Below are 19,548 nucleotides of genomic sequence, written 5' to 3' on the forward strand. Positions count from 1 at the left end.
ATATTATATATTTTATGTTACTAAAGGCAAGTAGGCAGTGCACTTTAGCCCATCATAATGTTGGGCCAATACGAAAATGGGGGGTGGGGAGGCAAAGTGAACACACTCAGGCACTACCTGTAAGTGCTGCAGCTTTGGCCATGTGGAACTGTACATGCACTTTATACCTGCCAGTAGTTAGACAGAGTTACTTTAAGCCAGTAAACATAGCAACATTCATTTTCCTTCCTTATTTGACCCCCATGTGATAGCAATTATCCTTCCTTATTAGACCCCCATGTGATAAAAAATTGAGTGTAAAAGAAAAAAAAAAAAGAAAAAATAAACTAACATATTAAAAAAATGCACACATTTTTCAAAAAGTCTCCACCCTCCTTGTGCACGCACATACAATGAAAACAAGCGTTGGATGTGCCTACGTGCAAAAACGTAAATTTCGACACACATGTTACATATCACCGTGAACGTCGGGGTGAGAGCAATATTTTTAGGGCCATCAATCACTGTTAACACTAAACTAATGAGCTATAAAAGCTTTTAAAGCATCGCCCATGGCCAATTTTGGGTATTGTAGTTTTTTGCGGTTTCATGGGCACACACAATTTTAAGGCTTGACATGTTTGGTATCTATTTACCCGACGTGACCCCAACTTTTATATTTTACCAAAAAATGTGTATTTTATTCTGTTTCTGTTCACTAAATTCCAATTTTCTATTCTACAGGTCCTCTGCCTAACTGTTGGAGGGGGTTTAAGCCGTTTTCTAGCCAAAATTCAGATTTTATCATGTGTGTGAAAATAGTAAGAAATTGCTCTGGGCAGCAAGTGGTTAAGGTACAACTTGACTAGCTCTGCAACATTTAAGACGTTTATCTGCTCATTCATGCCACTTCTTCAATTCTGCTGAGTGTCAGGAACATACCCCAGCATTTATACCACACCGGATTCTCAGTCACTTTAATCCTATCATCACGAAATGTGTCATGACATATGCTGATTGTCCATGAACATGATGCGAGGTGTGCAATTTTCTGAAACCACTCTGTTCATAATCCAATCTGATGGTGTCATAAAGTTTGCGGAATGTGTTAACCATCCAAATTACACAGGTCAAGGTGTGAATTGTAAAATCGCTGGGGGAAGGTTGTTAAAGTAATATGATATGTGGGTGACAGAAAGGCATCGCTAGCACTGGGCACCTAGGGCACGTTTCCCCTATCTGTTTCTTAATTTCCCTAGGTTCTGATGCCATGACCTCTCATATATTCTATTTTTCTATTTGGGGCTAAAACAGCTGCTGGATTTTCTCTCAACCTGCTACATATCAAACCTGTAGCTAGGTAGCCTGGAGGAGTTTAGTGCACTTCCCTTGGCCTTGCGCTACATGTATGATAGGTAGTAGGAGGGATGGTGGCCAGAGACAGTATCCTGCAGCTCCCAACATTTGCACTGTTATTACACTGTACAGGTAAGATCTGCAGTTACTTTTGGGATAACTCCTCCCAGAACACAGTCACACTGCCTGGGAGCAACCTATATTGATCTGGAGCTGGAGGCAAGTCTCCTGCACCCTGTGTAATGCACACACCTCACCCCTGCATTTTGTGACTTACATATTTTTGACCCCTGCACTCTATATATTACATACTTTTAACCCAGGCGCTCTGTGCATTATGTACTCTTGACCCCTACACTCTGTGTTATATATTCCTGACCCCTGCTCTCTGTAAGTTACAAACTCCTGCACTACATACACTATATTGTAGCTTATATACTTCTGACCAAAGTGCTCATCAACTCAATAGTTGCTGGTTCCTAAGCAGTCATTGATTATTTTAATGAAGCTTTTCTTAAAGGTGAGCTAAGACAAAGGGTTAGCTAAAGTGTTAGCATATGTAATGGAAGCGTTTCAATTTTTAGAAAAAATATTGTTCTGAGGTTTATACATGCCTGATAGTTTCGCTTGTGGCATATCAATCAAATCATATTTTATGGGTACAAGGACTGTGGCATACGTATGCCATGCATACAGCAAGTAGGCTCAGGTTTTATTTAACCATACACCTTTATACTCCTTCCACTCCAACTCCACTGATGCAGGGACATTACACTGTAAGCCTTTTCAGGACACAGTGACCATTGTTCTCTGTAAAATACTGCAGCACATGTTGTTCTATATTAGTAAATAAAATAAATATCTAAAATAAATAGACAAAAGAGAAAAAAAGGAATAAGGAAATGTAATCATTTATATAAAAGACATGTACGATGTCTTTGGTATACATATTGCCATATTATTCTTGTTTGCAATGCCTAAAGCCATTATTTGTTCTATCAATCTCTCCTGTAATCCAGAAAATATGAGCATAAGGTGTTTGGCTCCCAGGGCAGACAATTGCTTGGTTTCCTTTGCCTCAAGCTCCATCCCACACACATACACACCTCCTATACTTTAGAGGGACATATACTTTGCGTGAGGTTTCAACGGCAACCATGTATACAGTGGACTTGAAGACTCCTTGCTCCATCCTTGCCATAAAATGTCTATACAGCTTTTCCAATTCATTTTTTGCTGTCATGAGTGGAGGGAAAACACAGTCTTATTTTCATAATGAAATTGCATTTTTGTTCTCAGCACCATCCACAATTTACATCATGCATATTGTCTTTGTACTGTTGTGGTTTATCATTCTCAGAAATGGAATAGCTTTCCTTGTACAAGAAAATCTGATCTGTGTACAAATGTTGGCAAACATTAAATAAATTGATAATGCCTTCCTAATTTTAGGTGTATGTATATATTTCAAAGCTGCTCAAGAATGTTCAAAAAAAAACATCCTCTTGATTTACTTGTTTTTTTCTCCCAGGCAGATGGGTACAACCTTTAGAAATCCTTCAAAATGGAGCTGACATATTTTTTATAGTGATAATAATTAGCTTGTTACATAAAGAAAACCTAATGAGATAAGAGAAAGGGAATTAAAGATACCATTCATAGCTGCTGGAAAATAAGAAGTCATACAATGGAAGAGTTTGCATCTAATGAAAGGGTTTTGATTTGTGAGACGCAAACATTGTAAGAGTGATCAGAATAAATTCATCAAGTGATGGATTTTTATGGTGATGCATTGCGTTGTTTATTTGAAGAAGTATGTGCTCAAAACAGTAAAATGTAAGATAATAAGGCAGAAAATACTGTATATTAATAATAAAACATATTGAGCAATGGGCTTATAGCTACATGACTATTAGATCACAGCTTTCATTTGTAGAAGATATTTCATGATGGAAAAATGTATTGTGCCTGAATTCTACTAAAAATAAAATAGATGTTCAATGGCTGGTTAACAGAAAACTCCAGGTTTGACTAAAAAAAGTAAAACGTGCTTACATAACCATACTTTAAATATGTGGAAATATAATGTAGTAAAATGCATTTGTAGCTGATGGGATCTGTGATGAGTAGAAATTATACTTGTTGGCCGATAATGCAATAACATCTGCAGTCCTGATAGATTGGCATGAGTATATACCAAAAGTAACTGGCCAGAATAAAAGGAAGCTGGTACTACTATCAACTAGGGAAGCATGAATACCTTGCACAGTTATAGCTCACCAAATATATAGCCTATTTTTTTCCTTCCCAATCTGGCTATCAGAGCCAAGAAGTTGAAAAAGGAAGGGTTGTGTTTTTTTTAGATATTTAGCACATTCATTTTTTTTAGCTGCTATGTAGCCAGTGGAGATTCCACTACTGCTTAGCAGAGTTCTTCTCTATGTGCAATATTCTGGAGCTCCTCTCAAACGTTCTAATTATATGTTATCATAGCAAAAACACTTGGGCAACAAAGTACAAAAACTAAAGGTCTCGATTCTTGACCCCTACGGTACCATTCCTCGTCTTGCAATATCTGGCATGGAGCGATGGTGGAGCTTATTAGTAGAAATGGCTTTTATCTATGCTGTTTGCTTTACTGAGACATGTACCTTGTATGCATCGTGACAACAATACTTTTGTATTTTTTTAATATGTGTTGCAAAATTGAATAACATTTTGTTTCAAAAACCCCAAAAAACTAAAGGTCTGAGGTGGATGGACAGTTGAAAATAAATGGATGCTATCTATCAGTGTGTGGAATAAAAACTGTTCCTGATGTCCATAAAAGCTCTTTGTGTTCTCATTTATTATGCTTGTCTAGAATGGGAAAGTCAATGGCAAAATTAGACTGGCTGTCATGAGCAGCAAGAACACAAATTCCTTCAGGCATCTTGCAAAATAAGCTACTATCTGCATTTGTCAGCACAAAGACCACAAAGGTGTTTAGTAAATACATTTAGTAAATATGAGTTTTCTTAATGCTTTCACCAAAAGGGCCATTAAATGCACATTTTTTACACTAAAACACAAAACATTTATATATTTTTCGTTAAGCAGAGACCTTTCAGAATAAAATAGCGGTAGTTGCAATTTTTTATGTAATTTGTGCTGATATGGCTGGGATGCCAAACGAGGCACAGAAAGAGGTGCACATGCCAGCAAGATCTTTTCAAGAGGATGTGGGCACACCAAACAGCAGGAAGATTTCTAAGGAAAACAGGAAATGAGGTAGAAGCCAAGCTGGAGTGGTTTGCTCGCAGGCAGACCAAGAAAGTAGTGCATAAGGTGGGCATTGTTGTAATTTCAAATGAGAGCACTATATACCCTCCAAAACTGATAGAGCAAGCCCAATCTGATATATCTGATTTAATCCAGAAGGGGTAATTGACTCTCAGGACAAAATTAAAATACTATACTTGTGTTTGAAGGTAAGTTTGAGCAGTGTCAAGGGAGGAAGAAACCTACACTGAAAGATGCAGTGGAGAGTTTGGTTACTCTCTCAAGTTGTTAAATATTTAGACTGGGCATAATCTACTTATGATTTATGATGGTCCAGGCCAATTGAAAATGGTATCCTGCATTATCAGAATACAATTGAATTCCTTTGTCCCCCTATTTTTTTGTTGCAGTGGGACTTGAGAGCATTAGACACTAATTTGTAGAGGGGAAACAGTTGAGTTTTTTTAGTGTGATTAGGTTATTAACTTAGAATTAATTTTTTTTCCCCCCCATATGTTCCGGAGTGAATACCTAAATGTTAAATTGAATATGAGTTTCTTATTTGATCAGAGGATTTAAATGTTATAGTGCAACCCTGGAGAAAGAAAATATTCATGTTTCGCTAGGACGCATTAAACATCATCTAGGACAGACTGAGCAATTGGTTCTTCTAATATTATTCAGAAGATTGACTATATAGTTAGATAATAGAAGCATAACTGCTGGAGCATTTCTACTACAATTCTACTTTTTTAAGCTTAAATAATTTTGATTAAAATTGTTTAAAGTATGTGGTTATCTGGGGCCCCACTGCTGTTGCCTCATGTTTTGGGGTGGCTTCCAACTATGCTAAGCACTGCTGTACATAGCCTGGGGTTTCTAGCTTTTTGTTTTTATGTTTATAATCAGAAATGCCCGATTGTATTATTTATTACACATTGCCGCATGCCCCTACTGCAGTGGTTCTAAACTATTCTAGGGTTGGGGCCCCTTGGTAACATTTGCCAAGTTGTGGTGACCCCCCAACAGAGCACTGGACTCGGGACTTAGTAATGCACTGGATTCAGGACTTAGTAATGCACTGGATTCAGGACTTAGTAATGTACAGGACTCAGGACTTAGTAAGGTACTGGTCCCATGTAATCTTTTAAACAAATTATGTATACAATTCAAGTATGTATATTCTGGGGAATTTAGGAATTCCAGAAAGTAAAGAACATTTGAGATTAAGTAGTAGGACATTATTCTTCACTAGAAAATTAATTATACAGAAGGGAATTTCTTCCCATTTACCAGCAGTGATTGAATGGATCTTGATGGTTAATCTGTACCTGAAATTGGAACTTCTGGCTTTTCAACATAAGAAAACCTTGAATGGGTTTAACAATATCTGGTTGGAATGACTTCAGACACCTGGCCTGGTAACAAATATTTTTTTTATAAGGGCCTATTTAGAAAGTATGGTATATAAGAGGGGCAGATACGGTATCTGTGATTATTTTTTTTATTATCCTGTGGTGAGAATGGGGGGAATGCTATACTGTATACATATTTATTCTTCTATTTGTTTTATTATTTTTTCTTTTAATTTCAGCTGTAACAGCTCTGACCTTGCCTCCATACTCAGAAGTGCCATGACATCACTCATGATGACACTACACTCCTGATTTAAAAACTATGCAGAAGCATAATGGTTACATCACTTCTAGTGCCACAAGGGGTCTGCAGGACCCACTAACTCTGGCCTCTGTTTGGATGAATGGCTGCTGTTTTACAAAGGCAGCTAGAACGCAAGTGGTTAAAAATATGAAAAAAAAAGCGTTGCATCAAGCTGCTTCTAAGATGCATCAAGCTGCTTTGAGTTTCTTTGGTATTCACAGTGAGTTCTATGGGTAAGAAAAGCAGCTCAGACACAAACAAAAGCCTGTGTATATAAGCACTTATACTGAACAGAAGGAAATGTAATTGACACAAAATCTCCCCTTAATATGTGTATACAGCTTTTTTTACATCAACAATGCCAGTTGCTCATCACTTTGCTTTTAGTTAATATTGGCTTAGCTTCAATATGGACTTTTCCCTAATTACTTGTAACACTGGCCTTTCATGTTCAAAATCAGACTTTGAGAGATAAAAGATTGTTTATTTGTACATTATATTTTGTACTGATTAGGTTCCAGTTAAGTTAGTGACTGTAGGAAGCAATCTAATTATATTGTTGCTCCAGGCAGCATGCCATTTTGTATAAATGACTCTCCTAATTTTAAGAAAACAAAGAAACAATTTGTAAAGCATGGCCCAGCTATGAAGGATAGCAGACACTATGGGGTTCACTAAAGGCAAATAGGCTTTTCACTTTCCAATGGAATTTTTACTTTGCAAGGGAATTTTCCCTCAGCTCAGTGAATGTGATGAAAATTCACTTTGCAAATTATATTCCATCAGTTGAAATGACAATAATAAAAACAGTAGTTTTGCCTGCACATGTTTGGATGATCAAAGTCAGCAGAGCTTCACCTCATTTTACAAAATGCCATGATGTGTGAAAGTCAGTCTGGAAGAGTAGGTGATCCAAGGCAGACCATATTTGCATGTAGGCGTTCTAGGTAAAGAACATGTGATGTTGGACTTCTATGATTGAAAGAACTAAATTAAAAGGGAGAGCTGAGAACAGTAAGGGTAGAGAGGAAAGCACAAGACGATGCTGAATGTCCTCCAGCCAGGAAATTAGATGGACTCTGTCTGCCTTGCTGCATTTTCTAATGGAAACTGTGAGAAGTTCAAAGTGTGCAGTGAAATCAGAGTAAGCGGTACTTCAGTACGGTAGAGGATCTTGTACAACAGTGCAAGATGGTAAGGCTGGAGATTCGTCTTAAAGTCTACTTAAACTACATGTCCAACTAGGACTACCATTGTCCAAACGGTGACAACACTGCTGCCTGATTTCATTGCAAAACAAACAACATTGTCATCCTGTTAAATGAAGTAGAAAAACAATTGCTCTATTGGCAGAATCAGCAGGAAATAAAAATGTCATGATGGGGGAATCAGAAAAACAAAAACTGCTGTGTTGGTGCTAGTGAGTGGCAGACTGCACCATACATGTAATTTTGTATTTGCTCATAGTCCAAATTTAATCTCTCACCATTTCACATACTGCCATTTAGGAGTATGCAAACAAGAGAGAAAGTTGGAAATAGGAGACGCACCAGTCCCCTCCTAAGGTGCACAAATGGCTAAATAAATAAAAACTTATTTCTTCATGAGTAGAAAACTCTCCTTCTCTACTTCTGAAAATGCCAGTTGTTTGGCTATCATGCTGATCCTCTGACTTAATACTTTGAGTCACCCAAAAGAAGTATGCAAGTAAAGACTTTTGTTTTTGATATGACTTTCCTGATCTAAATACTTGTTCTAGGTCAAAGACTAAAAAAAAGTACTGATGACAGAGACTCAACAGCCAACTATGAAGGCTGAATGAATGTAATGCCTCCAATATTTTAATAAATTAAATAATTCACAGAATATAATCTTAATTTGGTATATTTCTATTCAATAGTCACCAGATAACTGAATACATTTTTGCCAATTATAAACAAGTTGTCTTTTATGGTTTTACAGGTGAAGTCCACACTCTGTTTCTACAACCATGTCCTGACAGTAACTTCTTCATTTTATGCACAGTGATGTCCATGGAGGTCGATGAGAGCAAAAAGTTTCCCAGCACACTCACCAGCCAGCATGCAAAAAAACTTGTCTCACCGGTAAGGTTAAAAACAGAGGTTTAGATACACTTCTTCTGCAGAAAATGTGAAAGCCGCACAGCCGCACCAAGGCACCTCTATATAGTGTGATCCTAACTCTAAACTATGAGAGTCTCCATCTTGGAGCACATGTGGCAAAAGATCAAATTGGGTGCAGGTTTGTCAGGAGGAAGCCCAACCTCCCTTAAAGGCGCAGGGACCGCACTATATAGAGGTGCCTTGGCACGGCTGTGCGGCTTACACATTTTCTGCAGAAGACGTGTATCTAAACCTCTGTTTTTAACTTTACCGGTGAGACAAGTTTTTTTGCATGCTGAAAAAGTACTGATGACAGAGACTCAACAGCCAACTATGAAGGCTGAATGAATGTAATGCCTCCAATATTTTAATAAATTAAATAATTCACAGAATATAATCTTAATTTGGTATATTTCTATTCAATAGTCACCAGATAACTGAATACATTTTTGCCAATTATAAACAAGTTGTCTTTTATGGTTTTACAGGTGAAGTCCACACTCTGTTTCTACAACCATGTCCTGACAGTAACTTCTTCATTTTATGCACAGTGATGTCCATGGAGGTCGATGAGAGCAAAAAGTTTCCCAGCACACTCACCAGCCAGCATGCAAAAAAACTTGTCTCACCGGTAAGGTTAAAAACAGAGGTTTAGATACACTTCTTCTGCAGAAAATGTGAAAGCCGCACAGCCGCACCAAGGCACCTCTATATAGTGTGATCCTAACTCTAAACTATGAGAGTCTCCATCTTGGAGCACATGTGGCAAAAGATCAAATTGGGTGCAGGTTTGTCAGGAGGAAGCCCAACCTCCCTTAAAGGCGCAGGGACCGCACTATATAGAGGTGCCTTGGCACGGCTGTGCGGCTTACACATTTTCTGCAGAAGACGTGTATCTAAACCTCTGTTTTTAACTTTACCGGTGAGACAAGTTTTTTTGCATGCTGGCTGGTGAGTGTGCTGGGAAACTTTTTGCTGTTGTAGTGTATTAAGCCCTTCCATGTGCACCTTGATGTAAAGCTGGTAACAAATTGATGAGTGTGTTTTCCATTTGTTTTGCTTGCTGTAGAATGAGGACACTCTTGATTTCTTTTGTAGTGGCACAAAAAGTGTACCACTTTCCTTGCTTGAAGAAGGGACCAATATGGTTCTGAAACGTCGCTTTAAAATGTGACATAGCGTTTGTCAATAAAAAATAATTGACATAATATTTATTGGAGTGCGAGTGACCTACTTTGAAAATTTCCTGATGAAGCAGTGGCAACTGTGATCACTTGAGCACCCACCCAATATACAGGGTCATATCTGGTCAGGAATGCGATGGGACACATTGGAATGGTACTTTGCTGTAAGGTGGGGACACTCAGCCTCTCAATTTCTTTTGTAGTGGCACAAGGAATGCGTAGCCTAATATTGTTACATTGCAGAATAACATTTCCTTTGTCCTTTTATATCTTTCTTAATAGTTTTTTTTTAAGCTGACCAGAATCCAAAATGTGATTTGCTATGTTTATAGGGAACATCTAATGTTTACTGTACCTAAGCAGTAGACTGAAAAATCTACCTTTTGTCATGAATTCCTCCTAAAAAATAGCAGTACACTTCCTGGTATGTGAGTGTGTCTATGAACTTCTTTACACACAGTGATGTTTTATGATGTCAATACTATGCTGCTCACTGTTCTTCTTCCTGGAGCCCCAGACATGAAAACGCAAAGCCCTGCCTCTACACAGCGATACAGAGCAGAACAAGGCATGGCCAGACAATACTAGTGACTAGTACTTCTTCTTATGCCTGCCTTTTTTTAACCACAGCTTCCAGAGTTTAGTTCCTCCTTAACCCACTGCAAAAGCCTTACAATATTCAAGAATAACACACTCTTGAGAAAGACCTATTCTTTCAAGAACATTCTGCCAATTGTTCTTAAAGGGTAATAGTTTAAATACCGTGTTACTTTTTAAGATAATCCGATGCATTGTTTGTCAAAAAATTTACATATTCCCCCTTGCCATCCTTGCATCTTCCAGCCCAGGGATGCACACATCAATGCAATTATTACCATAGAGAGGTTGCATACAGTGAATTTCGATTGCAGCAGCACCTTCTGCTGTCAGCAACTCAATCACAGCACATTGCTTAAATTTCACTCATAAAGATCCAGCACAGGGTTTTGTCTTATAGACAGTGGTTAAACAACTGTGTACTGTGATGACCTGATACCAACTGAGGTGATGGAGGAGAACCTACACCATGTGTCAATGCTTGTCATATATCAGTGCTGCCATCTGCTGGTGTTACTTTTGATTAAACCGTAAAATGGCTAGAGAAAGCTGTATTATTACATGCAAATTTTAAAATCAGAATGTTTAAGTCAATATATGCCATACTATATTCTGCTAAACAAAGCAGATGTCATTGTTATATCTGTGCAACAATTTTGTTTTGTAGACTAATAAGAGAATCTCTTCGACATGGCGGTACTGCAAAGTCATGCACTGAAAATAAGTATAGACTACAAAGATCATTTAATGGAATTCCATCCAGCTGTTGATAAATAGGATATATCTTAAAGGTTATAAAAGAACACTTCAGTGTCTGCTTGATGAGGGTTTTTTCAGACTTTCATCTTCCTCCTCCGCACCTGATCTATGGTGCTTTCTTTTCTTTCAGAGGAACAGAAATAAAAGCTTTTACTGCACTGTGAGGTGCCAACATGGCACACCTCATCTCACAGTGTAAAGGAGGATAGACATATTTAATGATCATGTTCAGGGTAACAAACTTCTCCTTTTTGCAACAATACAGAAAATCTTCAATCACTGGCACAAAATCTAAACTATAAGTTGATTTCTTTAACCTCCTGCCTTCCGCCTGTTGAGAAAAACGGACGGATGGCAGACTCCCATTTGCAGGTTACCGTTTCCAGTAGGCATTTTTTTCCTGTTCACGCGCGCCCCCTAGTGCGCGCGCACGGGCAGGAAAAGCCTGCCCCTTCTTTACAGCCGTTACCGGCTGTTTCACATACAACCGATCAGCGGCTCTATAGCCGCCGATCGGTTGTATGGTGTGTTGTTCGCCCCCCCTCGAGTGCCGCCGCTGCCGGCACCCCTCCTGACCCCTCACCTTCAATCGCGGGATCCGCTAGCCCAGGGGTGGCAAACTCAAATTCATCGGGGGCCGCATCAGCAGTATGGTTACCCTCAAAGGGCCGGTTGTATAGGACTATGCATCTACTCTTTATTATCATACATAGTTGCCTCTGCATTCAGTTGCTACTGGTTTTAATAATAATTTAAGTAATAACTAGCCTTACAACTGCCTGCCACAATCCCTTCCGCAGCTCATCTGACGGCACCATCTCCCTGCCCCCGCACCCTTCGACGGCCAGCAGCTGCGGGCATAGGGCCCGGGACAGGCCAAACACAATCAGCCTAATTTTCATCCCTTCCTGGCCCCTATGCCAAAGCTGCTGGCCGCCGATGGGTGCGGATGGGTATTGTAGTTTTTCGAGGTTTCACGTGTGCACGCAATTTTAAGGCTTGACATGTTTGGTGTCTGTTTACCTGACATGACCCCGCCTTTTATATTTTACCAAAAAATTGGGTAACAATAAATGTTTTATAATTTAATATAGGGGAAACAGGTTTTTTTTTCTGTAATTTTTCCTTAATATAGTAAAAATTAAAAACCCCAGTGGTGATTAAATACCACCCAAAGAAAGCTCTATCTGTCCCCAAAAAATTGTATAAAATTCATTTCAGTACAGCGTTGCATTACAATATAATTCAAAGAAATGCAGCGCTGAATACTGAAAAATGGCCTGGATGGGAAGGGGGTGTAAACACCGTGTACTTAAAGTGGATAAAATAGCATGTAGCTTCCACATAAATACACAAATAAGAGTCTTCCAAGAATACTGTTGGACAGTTTTAAAGGCGACCTATGGTAAGCCAATTTTGTAGTGGAACTTCAATCAAATACTTTTTTAAAATATTTTGGACAGCATAGGAAAGAGATTCCACTGTCAGAGATTTTGTCAGTTTGTATTGCTGTCTTGGCCCCATATTACAGGGCTTTAAGTAAGGAAAAGTTTCTTGAACAGGTACGGAGACAGCAAGAAAAATTAGCAATTTCCCAATATATCCAAAGCTAAAAAGAAAAAATGGCTGGATTTCTACTTTAAAACATACTATCACAAACAAATTATTGGTAAAGAGACATCTTCTTAGAACATCTGTGCTGACAATCATCCTGTAAATAAGCTGCTGCAAACTTTCGAGTCTCGGATTTGGAACTACCGTGAAAGAATGGGCAGTTACTAAGTAGTCACCAGATGCTTGTGCAGTGGCTGCCATTTTTTAGAATGGAAATACATTAGAACATAGACCTATAATGGCAGAGGGACATCCTTTACACCATACATTTGCTGTAATTCAACTAAGTAACCTATCCCACCTCCACCTAACCACTCAACCATCACATTCTCAAACAATTCATCCCCACACAGCTCCCTCCTCCTGTATAACTTGCCCCTCCCTTTTATATTGTAAGCTGCACCTCCCTTTTAGATTGTAAGCCCCTCTGGGCAGGGCCCTCCTTGCCATCTTGTCCTGAATTGTATTGTGATTGTAATGTCTTCCTTATATTGTAAAGTGCTGTGCAAACTGTTGGCGCTATATAAATCCTGTGTAATAATAATAATGGCTATAGTGCAAGGGTTAGCTGCTGATTGCATCAACTTCCAGCTGGAGATCACTGTCATCTGAGGCTGTGCATGAGGCTGCCATAGTTGAACATTACATGTACAAACTGTCTTCCCATCTGGCACTTCAGCATTTTGACTGTGCTTTACTGTTGCTCAGGTTTAGTGCAAGTAATAAGTAGCAAAGCAAGAGCTGTAACAGCTTACAGCACTGCCAGAAGTACTCTTTATCATGCACACGCCTCTATGCCGCATGAAATGATCTGCCTAGTTATAGGGAAGATTATAGTGGTGGTTTCCTCTCTTTCTTAGCTACAAACTTTCCACCTGAGAATTTAGGACCCATTCACACTTATATGTGTGTTGGCAGCCAATCATAACTTATAGGCTGTCTTAATGCAATGCAAGTTAATGCGTGCACCTTAGCACAGCAGCTTCAGAATGCTTAAGTGTGAATGGGCCCTTAGGCAAAGTCTATTTTCTCCCATGATTTCAGTGATCTGACTCTCTGTGGCATCCCTAAGGGCCCATTTACACCACTGCGTTTAAAAATGTTTAAGCATTTTTAACGCATTTCAGGTATATTTAATGCAATGCATCATACATTTTCTATGTGCATTTTTTTCTCTTTTTTATCCAAACTTCCTCCATGCAAAACGCATGTGAAATCATGGACATGTGACATAAAGCACTCTTATTAAATGCATATTGTGTTTTTAGGCGAATACAATGCCTAACCATTGATTATGATGTAACACAAGTTTATTCTGTTCTCTTATTCTATTCTGCCTGTGGTTGTCGGGCACTGCGAACATGTAACGTACCGCTGTTACAATGCATTGGTATGAACAGCCCCAAAGTCAGAGCTCTACCAGCTGGAAATCACGGAACATAATGCACCTTTCTCTGGTTGGCTTATCCTATCAACTATTTTAGTTATATATTTTTCTGGGTCAGTTGAGTTTTTAAATATCTCTATATGAAATTCTATTTTAAAAAAGTGGCACAGCAAGCAAAAAAATATATGAAAAAACACATAAAATTACTTTCAGATAGACTTTAGAATAGCTGCAACTTCTGCTTAAGAAGATGTGATAGTTTGCCTTCAAAAGCCTACCTCTTGTCACATGAAGTTCCCGCAGTCATTCATCATACTCAGCAATCCATGCTGATTAATGTAAGGATCAGACCTTCACTGACCAAGTAATCCTTGAGTCATTATCTGGGTTATAATGAAGACACAATAATAAGACCTCACACTATCACTCAGCCACTGCTGTTCTGTAATAGTATGATAAAGACTGACATGCAGCATAGATCATTGTGGATAGGAAATAGGAGCCCAATTTTTAATGTATGATAAAGAACATTCAACTATAAAAATAAATGAATTAAGAAATAAATTAGTAGTGAGCTCGTGCATTCAACCACAAGGCATGTCTAATATTCCCCAACAGATTTTCATCACTGTTTACTCAGACCTCTCACTGTGGAAGAGAATACAGCTCATTTATTTACTCTACAAGCAAATCACGGCTTTGCTATTAAATTATACCGCAGGATACTAATAAACATATCCAAGAAAACAGCAATTCCATTTATTTTCATTAGGTATGTTCGTTTATGAAGGTACATCTGTGTAACAGGCATGCTATGGTATTTTAGCATGACACTCTATTTTAAAAGGAGACGTTTAAAAAGAGACTATGAAATAATAATCAGTTAGATAAAAAATCTCTTTCTACAGATATGTGAGGCTTGGAGATTTTGAATACCTTACATGATTTTGAAGTTTCCCTGATCGGTGTTATGTGGGTGTGTTTAAACACAAACATATACAGTTCTATTCACTAAAAGGTGAAGAGTTTGGAGAAGGCAGGAGAAGTGAACAAGTTAGGACAAAATAGCCGATTTGGAAAAATTCTCCAATTCAGCTCACTTTCCAGTTCAGCTATGTTGTCCTGGATTGTTCCCTTCTCCAAACTCTTCACCCTTTTGTGAATAGACCCCATAATCTTCTTTCCTGTGGATGCAACTGATTATAACAATTTTGTAAATATCGTAAAATCTTTTTCTTGAAGTCTTGTGAGGGACACAAGAATGTACAAATGCTTGGACATATGGGTTATACTGACATCTTCATGAGGTGTGGACACTAGCAAACAGAAAAAAAAATTAAACCAGACTCCATATACAGTATAATCAGTACAATATTCAGAAAAAACATTTTTAGTAGAAGTATGGGGTAAGTGTTTTACCCCATAGTTCTCTTTAGGGTCACAGGAGGACATATACTAACGTCCTCCCATGACTTAAAACTCAGTATATCACGGGCTATTGCCCAAGATATACTGACAGCGCCGCAGTCGAGACAGATCCCGACATTACTGTTGAGATCCACCCAGCTGCGTGAATGACAGCTGACTCTGCCTATCTAGAGGCACAGCCAGCTGTACCCACCCCCTCCCCCATTCGTTCCTCCACTCAGCGTTGGAGGATCGGAGAAGGGAATCTCTGTGGTGAGCGGTGACTGACAGTCACTGCTCACTGCAGGGAGACGATCGTGAAGTGAGCAGATCGCTGCATGTTTCTGCTCACTTCCCGATCAATAGAGCCGACCTGTGACAGCTTCTTGGTCCCAGGTCGGCTCTAACTATGAGGATGATTGAAAAATACTCACCTCATAGTTCTGCTTTAAGCATATAGATCTCTCTTAAAAGAGATAGTCTTAGGAGAGATAAGCAGTACAAGGAGCACATTGATCCCAATATCAATTGCCTACAATAAACATAGGAGGACATATGTCCTGAGGGGTGGGGAGCCTAAATAATTTGGGTTTATGTACACCAGAGTACAGAGAATTCCAGAGAGATGGGGGAAAAAACTATCTTTCTGAGGTGTTGTTTATACACATCTTCTAAGTGCCATGCAAATAGCCAATTTAGATGTCTTTAGCAGGCATTACAATAGAAGTTGAAGACCTCACATTTGTTCAACAAGTTAAGAGTCTTGTTCTGTGTCGGATTCCCTTTTAAAGGATGTGATCCATTGAGAAATTATTTCACAAATTAGGGACACCACCAACAGAGGACGGAGAGTGGTAACAGATAAATCAAATAGAGATTGAAATAGGAAATCAAATTGTTTATCAGTGAAACCCTTAAAGATAAAGGCACCATTAACTAGTGTGATAAGATGTCTGTTAAGGTGAAGGAGTGGAAGGTTCACAGAAGGCAAGGACCATTTTTGAAGAAACTCCTTCTAAAAGGGTTAGCAAAGTGCTTCTTCACTTTTCCAGTAGAAAACCATAATTGCATTGGAAGTTCCCAGTCTTCAGGGACGGGAACTAGCTCCAAGAGACATCATACCTGTTACAGCAGGTTGATTCTCTAGTGCGTACTATGTAAATCAGAAAACAACAACAGTGTTGTTGTAATGCCAGGGTCATCAGAAACCTGGTCAATTACATTATCTAAATAAGTAGGCTTTGAAGGTTCTGAATCTGTATCAAAGGTAATGATAGGGGGCCTGAGTCACACTAAGAAACAGGGGCTCAGGAGAGTCAGGACTGCAGTAGATGTTGCCAGGGAACATAATGTATATCTGTGAGCAGATTGTTCCATTATTCTCCCAAAGAATGACACAAAATCAGAAGTGGATAGAAGTGGCCTATTAGACACACTACAAGTCTCAGGCTCAGGATCTGAAGCTACAGCTGCTACTGAGAACAATCCTATCGAAATATGGGTCCCAGGATCCAAAATACAAGCATTGGCTCCTTCTGAGGATACCAGTGAATCACTCCGCAAACAGACAATTAAGAGGCGAACTGTGGAGCAAGACCGGAGACAGGATGATCCAAAAAAACACTTGGAGCATCAGAACAGAAGCAGCGGGAAGAATTTATTTCTGAGTCTAAATATTGGGAAAGATTGTTCATTGACAACAAACAACACTCTCCCTAGAAGATAACGTAGATAACGTCAGTGTTGCCTGGTCTATTAACTTGTATTGCATTACGGCAGAATATTCATTTAAAAGGGGCTGTCAACACACTGCAACAGACCAAACAAAACACATACTTATGACCCTTGTTTTACAATACAGCACATGGTATGTGTGGTGTACTGTGGTGAATTATATACTGGCCGCCACTGCACAGTATGCTGAGGTGCCATTCAAAGTGAATGGTGCCAAAATAGACTGCTGTAGGACAGGTGCAGCAACTTGTGTTGCCCTAATGCGTGTTTGAGCAAGGTACCACATGGATTACCGTCTAATCGAGGATGGGGCTTAGAATAAGAGAACAAACAATCTCCATTTTTACTGACTTAGATTAAAAGCCCTTTGATAATAAAGCCACATTATATGCAAAATAGGAATTTAACTAACAGGGCATCTATATACAAAAGAAGAATTCCATTAATTAGAACTAGTTAGCAGGATTCATCATTTTGAATTCAAAATGTTCAAGATTACGTAGCACATACTGTGATATTTTAAATTTTGACTAATCAATAAGTGCATGAATGCAAGTAGCATATCTGATACTAACAAAACAGAACAATATGCAAAATGCAGTAACCCAGGGAAACCAAGAAGAATTGTTTACATGTGATCAGACTATACAAAACAAAGCTAATTGGTTATATAGGTTATAGGCTATAGGTTGCTGCAATTTTCACACCGGCATTGTTCTTTGTGCTGCTTTATTTATAAAATAATGAATAGCCTATTTTTCATTGTTGTGGTTTTGTCTAATAATTAAGGGTTGCTTAAATGTCTACTCTTCAGTTAATTCCCTGGCTGCTATTTTAACACTTTGTTTAGTACTGCAGTAGTTTCTATTATACACATTTCTGTAAAATGTGTTACACTACTTTTGATTGCTCACCAGACACCCTGAGGAGCTCTATTTCTAAGCATATTGATGAACAAGCAAAAAAATGTTTAAAAGAATAATAAGGTCCATTCCATCATTCTAAAACTGTCCAACATTTCAATATCTTTGATTTAAGTTGTTTTATGACTACAGTTTTCTAAGGCTTAGCGACCAAACAAATAGTATAATGGACAAATAAGAAAATAAGAAATCATATATATTCAGTGGTTATGCTTTATTTGTTACAATTGCAAATCTACAGGGAATCATTTTAAAAAAATGCACACTCAATATGAGGTTCCTGAATAAAAGATTATAACAGATGAAAAAAGGGAGTGTTACTTACAGCAACCAGTAGATTCCAGCGGTGCTTGGCCCCAATTGAAAAGATTACCCCTAACACTCAACTGTAGAATTTTCCTAGATATTGCAACTTTCTAAAGTGTAGAACATGCTGGTTTGAAAGTAATAGTAATGGCTTCAAGAACTATGGGGTAAGTGTTTTTCTGCATAGTTCTCCTAAGAGTCACGGGAGGACACAAACTAGTGTCCTCCCGTGACCCAAAGCTCAGTATACCGCAAGCTACAGCTCGCGGTATACTGAGACCGCCGCAGCCGGGACGAATCCCGACATTACTGTCAAGATCCACCCAGCTACATGATTAACAGCTGGCTCTGCCTATCTAGAGGCAGAGCCAGCTGAACCCACCCACTTCCCCCGTCTGTTCCGCCAATCAGCGCTGGAGGATCGGAGCAGGGAATCCTTGCAGTGAGCCGTGAGTGAGTCACGGGTCTCTGCAGGGACATGATCGAGAAGTGAGCGAGCGATGGTATGTGTTCACTCACTTCCCAATCTATTGAGCCGACGTGTGACAATTTCATTGTCACACTTCGGCTCGAACTATGAGGGTGAGTGAAAATCACTCACCTCATAGTTCTCCTTTAATATAAAGGAATGTTCCAAAACAGCAGCTTAGATTCAGGGGTAATCTTTTCTGAGTGCATTGCTATCCCTGGATGTAGACCCCAAACTACTTGGCTGACTCTTTAATTTATATCATTAAGCGTGTTAAGTGAATGCCTACAAGAAACATTTTCCTTTCTCGCCAGTGCTACCAAAAGCTTTGTCAAGTGTTCCACTTTGATAGAATGGACGGGCTAGAACATCCCCTACTGTGAAGATTCATCCTCTATTTGTCCTGGGGACCATTGTCACTGAAAACCCCCCCAAAAAAACAAATTAAAAAATCTGACAGGTGCCCTAAACCCAAAACTAACTAGAGAGGCTTCTGAAAGTCAATATTTTTTTTTTTTTTTTAGTTTTTGAAAGAGTGGAGAAGCGTTACAATTTCTGTCACTTTTTATTACTGTAACATCACTGGGGAGAACTTCCCTCAGCTTTCTGTGACACCCATACAAAAATGGGGGTTGTACAGAGTGTTTTGTTGTTATACACTCTAGTGTTCCATTAACTACCTCCCGGCCAGCCGTTGTGTATACACGGCCGGCCGGGAGTTTCTTGGATGTAACTGGGATGTAACGGCTATAGAGCCGGAGGATTGCTTGTATGAGGCCCCGAGATGTGC

Source organism: Nanorana parkeri, unplaced genomic scaffold (genome assembly GCF_000935625.1).
Source record: "Nanorana parkeri isolate BGI_ZX_2015 unplaced genomic scaffold, ASM93562v1 scaffold2, whole genome shotgun sequence".
NCBI lineage: Eukaryota > Metazoa > Chordata > Amphibia > Anura > Dicroglossidae > Nanorana > Nanorana parkeri.